Below are 14,617 nucleotides of genomic sequence, written 5' to 3'. Positions count from 1 at the left end.
CCCAACTGACTACTTTGTACCCAAATTCAAAATGATCTGCCTTCTAGAAAGCAGCCCCTTTGTGTTGGAAAGCAAAAACTGAAAGCCTCACTGTAGAAATCGCAGTGCTGGGACTTATGTCAATACTTCAATGCCACCGAAAAACCGCTGCGCTGTTCATTATATAGGTGCAAAACGGAAGAACAAGGGTATACAGTCGTGTGCCACGTAATCTCGTTCTGGTCAAGGATGGACAGCGTATACCACAGTGGTTCTGGAAGATTACAATGGAGCTGAAAAATTCCTAGTGCCTACTGACAATGTAGCCATCATAACGTCGTAGCACAACACTACACTGTTTTAAAAATCAATTTAGTGTAGCCTCAGTGGCCAGTGCTTATAAAGTGTGCAGTAGTTACAGCCATGTCCTGGGCCATCACACTCACTCACCCTCACTCACTGACTTATCCGAGCCACTTCCGGTCTTGCAAGCTCCATTCGTGCTAAATATTCTATACATGTGCTCCATTTTTTGTCTTTTATACTGTGTTTTGACTGTACGTTTTCTGTTTAGATATGCAAATACTGTTGTGTACGATTGCAGGCAGTATTCAACGCAGTAACATGCTGTACAGGTTTGTAGGCCAGGAGCCACAGGCTGCACCACACAACGTAGGTGTGTAGGAGGCTGTACCATCTAACAACTCATGTCTCAGTACACAGCCCCATGACTGCATTTGAATTTCTTCTCCTATAAAATACGGATGGTGGTAATACATGCCCGAGTCTTGTTTGCTCAGGTGCCTTCAGAGTATTCTCAACTCTCAGCGAAGAAGATTCTGGAAAACAGAGCATTGCAGAGCCCCTGTGCTGGTGGGCCAGAGACAAGTCCTATGACTTTCAGAGCTCGCGTCTTATGAGTCTATAGCTGTCACTGTGAAACAGTTTTTCTTTTGTCTACCCTCCCTCGGTATTCTTTCCTGGGCATCAGATGGGAGTCTGATCAATTCCAGGAAATGCCATAGTGGTATGCTGCTGTTAGCCACATTCAAATATTCCCCTTCTCTAGAAACCTGTCCTCAGCCTCATTCTGAGACTTCCGTTCTGGCGGGATTATCGTTTGAACTGAACGTCAGATAAATTGTTGACATTTCTCTTAACTGCATATAAAATAAATCCTTGCCTTTGCTCCAGTGGAGAGAGAAAGAAGAAAACACAGCAACAGAGGAAGAATCGGAACCGCCTGCAAGGTCAGGCCAGGGTGGAAGAGGTAATTTTTATCTCCTCCGAGATCAAAATAAGAGGCAATTAATTTCCTTGGCTGTGCAAGGGGCTGTGGGTAGAGATTGAAAGGACTTCCAGATAATGAGGATTTCTGAACTGGGGAATAAATTACCTGAGTGGGATAGAATCTCCTCCTGCCCTTGAGGGATTGAAAAGCTGGAGCAAGAGACAAGTAGGATTACAGCCCCCGTAAGCTTTGGTGAAGAGAGAAGAATTAGCCTGTGTCTGCTCAGGAGGGCAATGAGAACAGGTAGTTGCCTAAAATCAGTCTTCCCTTCCCCTTTTGTATCTTCTCAAGCAACTCCAATGAACCAGGCCAGCGGTAGTAAATACCTTGCATTTGTACATTTCCAAAATAATTTCATGTTACTTCAACTGGTTCTTAGTGTGGCAAGTCCACGAATTAGATGGGAAATGCGTGTATTTTTATCGTCACAGGAAGAGGAGACTGAAGTGAAGTGGCCCTCACAGCCGAGGTTCGTTAGCCTCAGGCTGAGGACTTGCACAGGTTTCCAGATACTCAGCTCTTTTCAACTGATGTCTGAAAACTCTGAATCTGGTGAAGTATTAGGCGGGGGTGGAGATTCCACTACAGCTTAAATTGCATTTCTGAACATTTTCGATGTGTTTAAAAATGGAAATAATACAGACTTCCCACCTTATCTCCTTGTTAACATTTGGCTGCAGGGCGGGATGGCTTCACATCTAACCAGCCTTATTAGAACTGACACAAACCGCAGATGCAAGTACATTGAAAAAAAGGAGGAAAAAAAAAAAAACAGAGAGAGCTCCCCTCTGCCTAATTGCATGGTCTACTTAACTGTGCGGCAGTGTCCCAGGGGCTTGACTCCAAACCAGAAAACTCCAGGGAACGTATTGTTGGGAAGTGCCCGGGCAGACCAGACGATCTGATGACGGCTTCCTCATCCCAACTCACTCCTGCAGGGCTTCTTGCCTTCAGAAATGTAAAGAAGAATTTTAGAAAGTGATCGAAACCTCTGTGTATCTCTTTTACGGGTATGAAGTCAAAGACGGGAGTAGCTGAGTTTCTGTGTTCAGAGGATCTTTCCCCAGGGGCGTGGAGGGGGGTGGGAGATCAAACATGGGAACTGGCTGCCAGTATTCACCTTCTAATCAATGCCAAACGCTCCACTGGCCCCCGAGCCTCTCTGACTGCAGCCCTCACCTATTCTCGTTTCATGGTACAGGCTTGTTTCAAAAATGCCAGGTGTAGATCAGCAATGTCTATGAAAATCAGGAATATAAAGCTTGAGCACTCCGTAGTATTGGTAAACATGAAAAAACGAAGGTATACTTACTATTTCTGTAGGGAATTGTCACCCTGGGACTTGAGAAGAACGGCTTATATTTTTCTGCTTTAAAGTTTGGTCACATATGTTCTATATAAACATATACTGGGGGTGCCAAAAAAATGTATATAAGTGGACACTTGGGTCAACGTTGCTCAAGCAGTAGTTCGCCGTAATCAGAATTGTCTGGGTGCTGATGGTAACCACTTTGAGCACCTCTTGTCATTGCAGAAGTCACACGTGACTTGTATTCATCTTTTGTTATCGGTTTATATTATTACAATTTTAATAGTTTTCCTTTCTTAAAATGTGTTTACATTTTTTGGCATATATATATATATATATATATATATATATATATATGAAAGCAGAAGAGTTGGAGAAATCACCATGCAATGGTTAAGATTTGCAGGCTTTGGCGTAAGAGAGTCAAGTTCAAATCCCAGCTCCCCACTTACAAGTTCTATAACCGTGGGCCAGTAACTTGACATTTCTAACACTTCAGTTGCCATAATTATTAAAGAGAGACCATGTTGCCTATCTCATGAATTTTTTGTAAGGCTAAATAATAAACGGGAGCTACGGCACATGCAGAGACATCCAGAAGGATATTCACCAGAAGGATGTCTTAACAGGGATCATACTGCTGGATAGCAAAATTTGAGGGTGATTTTTATTTTTTTCCTTTCTCCTTTTATGTATTTCTTAAAAATTACTTCAAAGGGTTTATGTTATTTTATATACAGAAAATCCAGTAGAGTGCTTTTCATTTTGGAAAATAGTAATCAGACGACAAAGTATGAGGACAAGAAGGAAAAGGGAGAGAAGATAAGGTTGGAGAAGGCAGTGTGCCGTCATCTTCTCCAGAGCTGACTTCTACCGGTAGGACCTTGAGCTTGAATTGGACTGTTCTGTCTTTCAGGGGAGCGTAACGCTCACCTTGATCAGCTGGAAGAACATTCTGCAGGAGTCAGGCAGTTCTAATCTTGGAGTAGGACTTTTGCCAGAGCTGCTGTTACCAGTGCCTTTTGCCAGATTCCTGCCTTCTCCCGGAGCTCTGCTCTTTCCTCTGGGAAGGGAAGCAGTCTGGAAAACTGATTCACGAAAAAGTGTAAGTGATTCATCATGTTACGGGAGTCCTTGCAAAGTCTTTATATTAAAATAAAAACATTCGGTGAAACGCTTGGCCTGTTAGAGGGAGACTAAATTTGTCTAACCACTTGAAGTAAATTGAGACTTGTACCAAAACTCATAATTGTACATACATTTTGACCTAGCAACTCTACTTTTAAGAATGTATTCCAAAGACATAATCGTAAGCATACAAAATGTTTAGCTATGTGAATATGCTTTATAGTAGCTCTTCATAGTAGTGAAAATTATGACCTGCCTACATGTCCAACAAAAGGGGATTGCATGAATTACATCAGCTCCATTTAATGGAGCACATGATCCCCTCTGAAAATGTTGTTGTGGGCCTATATTTACTGTCCTGGGGAAATGTTCACAATATGATATTAAATGAAAAAAGCAGGTCCCCCAAATAAAATAATCCCAGTGTTAAAAAAACAAAGCAAAAGTATACTTACACTCAGACTTTTGAGAAATAGCAAAATGTTAATAATATTTGTTTCTGAACTGCATGTGATTATTTTCTGCTCTTTGTTTATTGAGTATATGTCACTTTTGAAATAAGAAATAAGTAATGTTATTACAATTTTACTTTTTTAAAGGCATAGGCACCCAAAATAGGCCCATAGTACACTGTTTCCTCCTGTGCTCGCAGCCTCACAGGGTCACGTGCCACATCTTTCTCAGTGTATCAATGTGATTGCAACACTTCGTAAAATGCCTGACATACGCATGTCCTTCATGAATATGTATTGAACGAAGGAATGAATAAATGAAAGAACAAATGGATGAGCAGAGTGGTGGTAACAGGGGGCCCAAGATAGAGGAGAAACTCTCAACAAACCTGGTACACGACGACGTGACCGCCTCTATGCAACTTTGGTAGTTGAGCCCCGCGGGATGAGACTCATCGTTGAACCCCTCACAGGGCCTTGTCCTGCTAGGGGCGCTCATGAAACTGTGCATCCTGGTTTCTCTTCTTCCGCTGGAATCATTTCTGCAGACTCCCCCGCAGCAGGGAAATGCATACCCCGATGACAGGTCACGTTCAGAAACTGTAATAATGGCCACTGCAACAGGAACTGTGCCAGTCGGGGTTAGGTTTGGCATAAAGTAAAAGAGAGAAAACAAAGTAAGAATGGCTTTCAAAAGAAAAAAATTAAGAGTTTTTTTTCTTTTTAATGTTCAAGAACTCTACAGCCAGGCCGTCCAGAGTTGGAAGGAAACCCTGCGGTGCCAGAGACCCAGGTTTCTTCCATCTTTTTGCTCTGCCACAAGTGGCTTCCATCCCAAGGTCACTTCATGGTCTAAAACAGCTCCTGGGGTTCCAGTCATTTGATTGGCATCCCAGCGAGCAGGAAGGAGTAAGAGTAGAAGAAAGTCATGCTCCCTCTCCAGGAATTGCACATATGACCTCCATTTATGTCCCATTCACCAGAGCTTTGTCAACGGAACCTGATAAATGTGGTTTTTATTTTGGGGTGACTTGTTCCCACCTTGTTTCCTTCTTGTGGAAGAAGAGCAGACGGACACTGGGAAACAGCTGGCAGCTTCCGCCAGGAGGTGTCCTCAGCCATCTTATCACTAGGGAACTCGCGCCTCATGGAATGTGCAGCCATCTGCTGTGATGATATACGGTTAAGTCCCCACGACCATGGCTTACAACTAACCAAGTGCCTGGCCTGCTGCTGATAAATGCCTCCTGGGGAAGGACACACTTCTTTAGTTGCCCCTTCATGTCACATTCTCATTTCCAGCACAGTCTCTGCTATTGTCCCTGGGGTGACTTGGGTCACTACTCTGCCTAGCAGAGCTGGACCACAAACTACAAGTCAGCATCTTTCCTGCTGCAATGATTTCTTATGTCCTGCAGATCTTGGCTGACGGTGGCTTTCAACTCATCAGAAAAATCAAGAAGTGGCTGTGAGGATTCTAATTATATAATTGAGGAAAGAAATAGAAGAGGCCAAAGGGTCAAGAGTACATCTTTAAGGTATTTGAGTCACCCCTGTGAAGCCATGGGGTGATGCTTTTTCGGACATCACTGGCGGGGTCCCCTAGATCTGAGAGTAGAAAAGCAACAACTGGCCACTTTAGAGCAAAGGAAAAGGTGTGGTTCTTTTGTGTGAAAGTGGTAAGAAGCACACAATAACCCTATTAGCGGCCACCAGTTAGGTACCACGCCAGCCCTTGCGTTTGTCAGCGTCAAAGAGCCCTCTGTGATCCCTGCTGCCTGGTATTTACGCCCTTGTATCGTCCCCTCCCATATTGGATCAGGGCTGACCTACATGACCTGTAGACTACAATGGAAGTGGTGATGTGTCACTTCTGAAGCTAAGTCCTAAAAGGCATGTCAACTTCTGCCTTGCTCTCTTGCATTGATTGCTCTGGAGGAAGCCAGCTGCCATGCTCTGAGGACACGCCAGCAGTCCTGTGAGAGGTCCACGGGGAGAGGAACGGAGGCCACCTGCTAGAAACCAGCACCAACTTACTAGCCATATGGGGACCAACCTTAGAAGTGGATCGATCCTGGGCCCAGTCTAGCCTTCAAATGACTGCAGCTCCAGCGGATGTCTGACAGAACTGTATGAGAAGTCCCAGATGAGAACCCCCGGCTAAGCCACTCCTAAACTCCTGATCCTCAGAAACTATGAGACAATGAATTATTGTTCCTGTGGGGACAGAGCCCCAGAAAGCAGTTTCCGGGCTCCGGCCCCACATGGAAAGGTGCTGGCTCGGGTAATAAATGGCCATCAACTGTGATTGGATGGCCATCAGCTGTGGCTAGTTGGCCGTCAGCTGTAACCAGTGAGCCATTGGCCACTAATATAACTGCCGTGGCTACGCTAGCAGAAAATGGGGGCTAGCAAGAAGATGGTGGCTGAGCCTGCAAGCGGTGCAGTGAGGGTTGCGAACAGTGTGGCTCCTGTTTCCTGTGTCTCCAACCCAGCTGCCAGCGAGAATATAGTAGTATGACTCCCCTGCCTGTGGCTCCGTGGGTGTTCCTTTTTGACCTCACCATGTCCTGCGTTCTTATGTGGGGAGCGGGAGCTGAGACCCCACCCGGCACCCTGCACGACCGTTCCTTTAAGCCACGATGTTTTGGGGAAAATTGTTATGTAGCGATAGATGACTAATACAGCCTTTACATATAATTTATTCATCACAACAGTACTCTGAACGAGGTATTATTATCCCCGTTTTACTGATGAGGAGACCAAGGCTTAGAAAGGTTAGCTAATGTCCCCAGGGTCAGAGCAGCTGGTAGAAGTAAAGCGGGAACGTCAGCTTCGGTCCATCTGCAAAACCTGTGCACTGAACATCTGCCCGCTATGCTGCGCGCCATGGGGACCCACCTGGGATTTCCAGAATGCCTGGAAGCAGAGAAAAGCCAAATGTGCCCAGATGATCTGACTGGTCTTGTTGCAGTGAGGTTTAGATGCTAGCTAGCATTAAGGATTATACAGGCACAACAGGCAGCTATTGATCTATGCTCTAACATCCTCAGCCAGTGTGAAACCCAAGTGCATGATACGTTGTGAACATTAGTCTATGCCAGGCACTGCCTCCCAAGGGAGCTCCCATTTAGGTCCTTGGGATGCAGAAAGGGTCCCAAACTCCTAGCTGAAGTTTGAACAGCCTCAGAGTAGTTGCCTTTTGGGGGGCCTCACAACTTGATGTAGTTTGGGGGCTGCTGATATCTAAAGTTTTCCGAATACACAGATCAGGGATTGTGGTTTCCGACAAGGAGGTGGAGTGGGATGATCATTTGCCCTTCACTTTTTTCCTGTGATGGTCAGTTTGCATTTAACAATGTGGCTGGCTGCCTCCCAGTGTGCCAATGGGGCCAAACTTGGTCAGTACCTTCTTGTCACCAAAGAATGTGAGCATTCCTCTGAAGTCACATCAAGCAGTAAGCTTCTGAGCTCTTTTCTTGGACTAACTGGTTTGCATCTGTCTCATTCTGGCCAGAGCCCTGCCTGAGAGACCGGGAGCCATCTGCTGTCCAGTGGAAGCTTCTGGTCCTGCTGTCTTGTTGGCTAAGACACCAGGGATGTGGGTAAGAGAGAGGCCTGTCCTTGTTCCTCAGGCTCCCCCATTGCACTCCAGATGCAGTTCTGTTCGGGCAACCACATAGACAGCCACGTAAATATTTGAGAAAGATAAGTCTCTTTCTGAAGAATGAAATGCCACTTCTAAAGCAGAACTCATGACCTTTCAGCACTCTCAAAGTTTCCGTTCTATGGCTCGTGCCAGTGTGCCCCTAAGCTCCAAGCTTTGGAATCAACACACTGATTCCTCCCTTCAGCCCTTCAAATTGAACCAATCATTCAGGCTTATCAATTAGACCTTCAAAATACCCTAGGATGATTTCCTCTCCATTTCTAGTTTGCCTTTGGATCCTCACCTAGATGGGGATCTCCGGGGCCCAACTCTCTCTCCCTTTCAATAGCTCTAAGCTAGCTACCGCAATGGTTGTGAGTTTGTTCACCCACCTTTCAAGATCCTGTATAATTTGTTCCTACCTACCTTTATTTCTCACAGCTCTGCAGTGCTAGTTCACCTACACACACACATGAGCAGATGTGGACGCACACATTTGGACATCTCCACACACACTGCTGTGTGTATATACCATGCTCAGCGCCATCCCGCACCTTTTACTTGTGGCTGCCTCCTCTGTGGTTTTGGATGTTCTTTGTAATCCTTTCTTTGTCTGTTTTAACCCTTCGTGTGAGAAAAACTTGCTTACTACCTCAGATACCAGCCCACAGTAAGCTCTCGTTTCACTCTCTCCACAGAATGTTATTTTTCAGAGACAAGCCACACCTCTGCACTAGCTCCATTTTCTGGATCCCTCAGGCTTCTAGAATCCCTCTGAACTCAACGGTCTTCAGAAAATGAAAACAGAAGCAACTGGTGGTAAAGCACCGCCCCTGAGGACCCAGCTCACAAACAGTGCTGCCAGAGCCACTGTCCCAGAAACCACATTGTGCCGAGGTTCATGGTTTGCTGGGCGGAAGGAAAAGCACCCGCTAATTGGTTATGACCACAAAGGTCAACCACGCGAACATGCGGTAAGACAGGCATGATAAAAATCAACGGAAGGCGGGAGAGAAGAAAGCTGTGGTGGTGAGTGGTGCTGGATGTGATTAGAAGTGGCGATGGGAGTTAAGGTCAACCGGCTCTGCAGTAGAGGAGCAAGTTGAGGAAGAGACAGAGGGAACCAGCTCTGTGGTCTGTGGGGTGGCAACAGCTCTCTCTCTCTTCCTCCTCTCTCTCTCTCTCTCTCTCTCTCTCTCTCTCTCTCTCTCTCTCTCTCTCTCTCCCTCCCTCCCTCCCTCCCTCCCTCCCTCCCTCCCTCCCTCTCTCTCTCTCTCTCTCTCTCGCTCTCGCTCTCGCTCTCGCTCTCGCTCTCGCTCTCGCTCTCACTCTCGCTCTCTCCTCTAATGCAATAGCCCTTGGAAACAAGGAAGACCCTGGGGAAGCAGCAGCTCCCTGCCCTTCCTTAATGCATGGGTCTGCTGCTGCCAGGGGAAGTCAGTCGAGTGAAACACACACACACGGGCAGCATATGAGACCTGACCACCCCTGCAATTTTCCGCCAGAGGCTGCCACTCAAGTACCTATAGGGACCAAGCAGGTCATGCATATGTGCAAAGAAGGGCAGGTATCAGGCACAGAGATGTGTAGGGACCACGGCAAATTGAAGAGCACACACCCCATTGAAAAGCATCTGAATGCACATTTTCTTAGGATACCATGTAGGCCAAATGAGACAGGTATTATAATCTCTGGGCTCCATAGGTATGTGTGTGCAACACCTCAGGAGGACTGATGACGGGAATGATGACTCCGAGCTGCCAATATGTTGGTTAAGCTCTTTCCGACCATTGCCAGGACCATTGCGATCTGACAGGGCTACTGTAAAGCATACTCGTATCTGGGGAGGGAAGCTAGGTGAAGCTAGGTGACATGGTTGTACCAGCCAGAGCATGGTCAGTGGTCATCAGTGATCAGTCAGGAATCATAGCAGCTGTTGTGGCTCCACAGAACTCCAGAAGGTCAGTGGGGGGAAGGGCATGGCCATCCTATTTTTCCCTGAGTAGCAGCAGCCATTGGTGTCTTCCAGCCTCAAAGGCTGTACCATAGTTGTTATTTTTTCCCCCCTTCCCCCCCCTTTGCCCCCTCCTCCCACCTCTGGTTCAGGCCGTTGTTTCTCAGTCTAGTTGTGTAGGACACAGCTCCCTGGCCCATGCTGGTGCGATGAGTCTTGCACTACCCCTGGCTGAGGCAGTAGGTTGCCAGTCGTTGGTCAGCCACTCACACTGGCTGTCTGCCACTCACACTGGCCACCGGCCACTCCTGGCAGCACATAGGAGCCCAGCTCCAGGAAGAGACCTTATTCACAATCTTAGCTGTAGAGGGCACGGCTCACTGGCCCATGTGGGAATCGAACCAGCAACCTCGGCATTAGGAGCATGGGCGCTCCAATCACCTGAGCCACTGGGATGGCCCAGTACCATAGCTATGATTCTCCTCTTGTTACCCTATAACTTTTCAACTTTACCTCTACTTCTCTGCTTATTCCTGATTTATAGTGATTCATAGCACTGCTTATTCATGACTTGTCTTGCCTTATGACTTCTGCCTTCTGATGTCACTCAACATCTGTGTCATAGGTAAGCTGGTGAACACATGAGCCTGTGCTGTGTCTTTGCTGGGCAGAGCTCTCATGCCAAACCTTCTCATAGGCTACTCACTGACCTATAGATGGGTGCTTTGGGTGAGGTTCCAAGTGTCACTGTCAACTTAGCTTTGGCCAGAGAATCATGGCCACCTAGCACAAAGCAAGGGACTCATTTGTGAAGAACCACTAGTGTTTCTTCTCAGAAGGAGGGTTTCTTCTCAGAAGGTGGGCATAGCAGATACTTGCAGTGTCACGCCCACAATACCAAGATATCATAAATTATATTCAGGGTACTCTCTTTATGAAGGGAAGAAAAAAATATATTCAAATAGTCATAGAATTCAAAGGCTTAACTCCCAAGTAAAAGGACAGCGAGGCTACTCAAACTTAGTCTCCTTTTTGTATCAGTTAAGGTTATATTTGTCTGCAAGTAACAAAATACCCAATTAAGAGTAGTTTAAATAAACATGGCTTTTTCTCCCACAACAAGTACAGAGGTAGGCGGTTATTAGCATTGGTTCAGCACCTCTGTGATATTAGAGCAGCCCTCTCTGAGACTCTTTTGACCTGTACCTCAGTTATAAGATTACTGCTTCAGATCCAGCATTGCTGTGTGAGGAAGGAAGAATGCAAAAAGGTCCTTGACAGCGGAGATTTCGCCTTTTATCAGGAGAGTAAAAGCTTTGTAAGAACCCACCCACGTCCAGCAGTAGACTTCCCCTTAACATCTCATTGGCCTGGACTGTGCCATCCTAGCTGCAAGGCATGTTGGGAAATCAAGTACCTAGACCTCCAACTAGATGGACAGCAGCTTGCCTCTTAAGCATAGGGATTTTCTCATCTGGTGTGTGCATCTATATATTTCTGGTTCAATGTACCATATAGCACTGGGTGCCTTAGGCAGGAAGTGTGAGGTAACGAAAAACAAACAAACAAAAAAAGCACAGAAAAAAGTGTAGGTTTGAATACCCACTCCACCATTTACTGACTGTGTAACGTAAAAGCAATTAACCTTGCTGAACATCGTTCTCCTGCTAGGTAAAAGAGCGTACTAAATACCTCCCTTGCAGAGCTGTTATAAAGATTAAATATGCTAGTGTATTTACAGTTCCTGTCCCTGAAGAGATACCCTTGAATGGTTACTGTTTTATTGTAGTGTGCTGTCTTCTTTTTGATAGGTATGTGGTAAGTGGACACATAATAGCTTGAAGGTCAAAAGCATTGACCTCAAAGTCAGGCTGTTGGGCCCAGACCCATCTTTCACCTCTTATTAGCTGTGTGACCTTGGAGAAATCACTCAGTTTCTCTGAGTTTCAGTCCCCCGTCTCTGTAAACTGGAGATACTAATAATAACAGAACACATGTCACAAGGATGCATTTGGAAGAAAAGAAGTAATAGAGCACAGAAAGCACTTAGCACTGTGCCTGGCACAAAGCACACATGTGGAAAGTACTGGCTATGATTCATATTGATTGCTTTGTTTCTCCCTTGGCCCAGATCTAAAAACTATTGAACTAGATAAGCAAGTATCTTGTTGAAACTCTTTAAAATCAAGTCTTCAATCCCCTCCAATACACAAACTATTGGAACCCAAAACTGCAGCAGCATACCAATATAGTAAGGTGTTGGGGTGGGGCAGTCTGCCCTGGATTTAAGCAACAAGAGGGAACATTGTAGAGAATGTTTCAAAATAATTTTTTAACCCCACGTCCAATAAAAAAATGTATCTGCTTTTTATGATCTCCGTGTGCCAACATCAGTACACACCCTAAGGGATAAAATAGCCTCCTCCCCCCATCTTTTTTGCTGAATTCCGTAGGATAACACCAATTGAGTTTTAATAATAGGTATGTGAGCTTCAAGCTAGCACCTTTTTATTACTTACCCTTTAATAAATATTGTACTCTGCTGGAAAAGCCCCAGTTATGTAGTCAGCCTCTGGCCCCTGCAGACTCAGGCCCTCACGTTAGAAATGTTGGCGCTTCTTTCAGTTTGTCCCCAACCCCTGCAAACCCTTCACACTCCCACGTGTAAACAAGAGACAGAATCAACAAGGAGCGCTAAGGACCTTCGAAGACAGAGAAAGGAAACACGAGTTACTTCAATTATGTGTGACTTCTGGGGATTCTTGGTTGTATTGAAAGTTAAAAGAGCTAACCGTGTGTCCCCGGTAAGGTGTGATGTTTTGGTTTGGCAGACATGAATTTTAGTTCATACATGATATATTTTACCACCATTGTGATCTTTTAAAGTGAAATCATGCTTTTAAGATTACGTGTTTTTAAAATGAACAAATCAAGAAGATGGTGCTAATTTTTTATTACTACATAATTACTGCCGAAAATAATTTCATTATATAGAGGATGTTAAAAATGATTTGCTCTGATTAGATGAAGTTTTGCTGCCATTAGCAACGATGAGAGAAGGTGAAGGAATATGAGCAAATGACCATAGTTCATCAGTCCTAAAATGGGTATTTTTATTCACATTTTAAGCGATCTGAAATTAGAATGTGTCTCTCAATTGCCCCTGGTGGGATAGTAGTTGTACATATTGTCACTGCTGGAGCCTATGCATCAAAGCCAGCAGCAGCTTGGAAAAAATTCCTGGGGACAAGAATGAAGCCTCTCTTTAAGAAACGCTGCAAGAGCTCCAGCTCTGATGGAACAAAGAACAATACCCTGAGGAGGGTAGAAGGGAAGGATTTGGACAATGAGGAGTGACATAGAAGAGTCAAACTTTGAATGGGAGATTTTAGGAATCCTTAAACCGATTTACATATTTATTTTGATGTATGAATGCAAAGAGTAAAAGAAAATAAATGTCTAAGAATGCTCTTTGAATAAATACAATTTTTTTTAAATCTAAAAAAAAAAAAGATTTGCTCCATAGCAAACACACTTGATATGCCACTGCAAGGAAAGGGCCGTAGAGACAGACATTCTCGCCAACCCCTCGCTTGACAGCTGTTCCAAGGGAGTTGTCCAAGGTCATCCTGACTCCTTTTCCATCATCCACTCTCAAGCTAACTGAAATGGTATTACAGTGTTGGTGCTTCAAAAACTGTGATAAAGAACCGATTTTTAAAAATTTACAATCTGATACCAACACACAGCTCAGGCCACGTGTCACTCATTGTCAGAGTTCGTACCATCCAGAAGGTCTCACCCGGCTCAAGGAAATAAGCCTGATCGATGAGACAAAGGCTCGCCACTTGGAGGTAGGAGCTATATGTCACCTCGCCACAGACGTTTCTAAATGCTGACTCTCAGTTCTGTTCATTTCTTGTCACAGCTGGTTCCAGTTTTCCCACCTGCTTTGAGTAGCCCTGTACCCCACATCATGGAGAGTCTACAACAAAGACTGATGACCAGGGAAACACCGCTGGATATCTCTACCAGCAAGTGCTTAGTCGCCTTGTTCTTGTGAAATTCCTGAGCATATTCTGTGAGGGTTAAGAGCACAGGTTGAAGTCAGAGCCACTACCAGCTGTGTGGCCGTGGGCCACTGCCTACACCTCTCTGAGCATGAGTTTCCTGATCCAGAGAATGAGGGAACATTAGCATGCAGTGCAAAGGGGTGGTTGGAGGCCTGTGTGTGTGAACACCGGGAGCTGCACACCAGCAGACCCTCATAAGCATTAGCTATTATCGTATTAGTGTTATTAGCCCCCCCCCCCCAGCTTTTTGGTTGGGGGAATGTAGGTTCTGTCATTGTGTAACTACCAAGGAGGCAGCTCAGGGCAGAAAGAGCACTGGGTCAGGAGTCGTGCTGTGGGCTCTGGCCCTGTTCTCTGGTGACCTGAACAGAGTCACCAGGCTGCGCCTGCATTCAACAAGCAATAATGGGGCATTGCCTGGCGCCAGGCCTTGCGCTGAGCTCCCCACACAGAGGAGCCCCAGCCAGCTCCAGTGGGAGTTACCTGAGCCTCTCCACCCAGTGGGCCTGAACTGGAGCCCACAGAATCAGCACGCCTTCCCCACTTTGTCTCCCTTGGGAGAGATTTCGCTCTAAGGACACTCTTTACTCGCTCCTGGTGTGATCTGAGGAGCAAATTTGGGAGAACAACTAGGTGCTGGATGCTCTGCTTAGCTGCTCCCTGGTCTTGCCTCTTGGGAACCTCCACGGGCAGAAAGGGGCCCTTTGTGCCGAACTCCAGGGGCAGCTCCTGCTGGCGCATCCCGGGGCCTATGAGGCAACCTGCGCAGGCCAGTGCTGCCT

Source organism: Rhinolophus sinicus, chromosome 4, assembly GCF_057876585.1.
Source record: "Rhinolophus sinicus isolate RSI-liver-muscle chromosome 4, RSI-T2T, whole genome shotgun sequence".
Lineage (NCBI taxonomy): Eukaryota > Metazoa > Chordata > Mammalia > Chiroptera > Rhinolophidae > Rhinolophus > Rhinolophus sinicus.
Note: the sequence above shows the minus strand (reverse complement) of the source record.